We start from the raw sequence: 590 nt of genomic DNA, 5'->3' as shown, positions 1-590 counted from the left end.
GTCACTTTGGGAACCATGGGGCAGGAAGAGCCACTTCCTACCTTGTGCCCATGTATCGCTTCAGTCCATTGCCGTGCACATACTTTTAATTTTTTAGAAACTTTGTTAGAAGCAGGGGCTAGAATTTGAAGCGTTTGTCTCTGCTAAATACTTAAAGGTAAAAAAGATGTCCCCTTCTGCAGTGGAAGTAGACGCAGACACGCTGTGTGTGTGTGTGTGTGTGTGTGTGTGTGTGTGTGTACTCTCTCTCTCTCTCTCTCTCTCTCTCTCTCTCTCTCTCTCTCTCTCTGTGTGTGTGTGTGTGTGTGTGTGTGTGTCTCCCAGATCTCGTTAAGAGATTAGTTCAATCTAATAATTCCCTGGGCCAAAGAGTAATCAGGTTTGATGGATCCCAGGGCCGCCCAGAGCACCCAGTAATGTGATAAGGGCCCCACGTAACAGGGTTAAGTCCCGGACAGACGGGAGCCCACTGACTTCATCCTGTTGTTCTCACGGGGGAAATTAAGCCCATTCATCACAACTGACTTTTCCAGAGGGCACATTTGGAAAGCGGTGGCGTTATCCGGGTGCCAGGGGGCCGCGGGGCGCAG

The 590-nt window shown here is 50.0% G+C and overlaps 1 protein-coding gene across 1 annotated transcript in view; it reads left to right on the top strand.

Annotated features, from left to right (window-relative positions):
* CYTH3 (cytohesin 3) overlaps window positions 1-590 on the top strand; it is a 21668-nt gene that overhangs the window by 18298 nt on the left and 2780 nt on the right. The gene's annotated exons all lie outside the window — the stretch shown is intronic.

Source organism: Pteropus alecto, unplaced genomic scaffold, assembly GCF_000325575.1.
Source record: "Pteropus alecto unplaced genomic scaffold, ASM32557v1 scaffold40, whole genome shotgun sequence".
In the NCBI taxonomy this organism is placed as follows: Eukaryota; Metazoa; Chordata; class Mammalia; order Chiroptera; family Pteropodidae; genus Pteropus; species Pteropus alecto.
The sequence above is the reverse complement of the archived record's forward strand: the minus strand, read 5'-3'. Positions and strand labels throughout refer to the sequence as shown.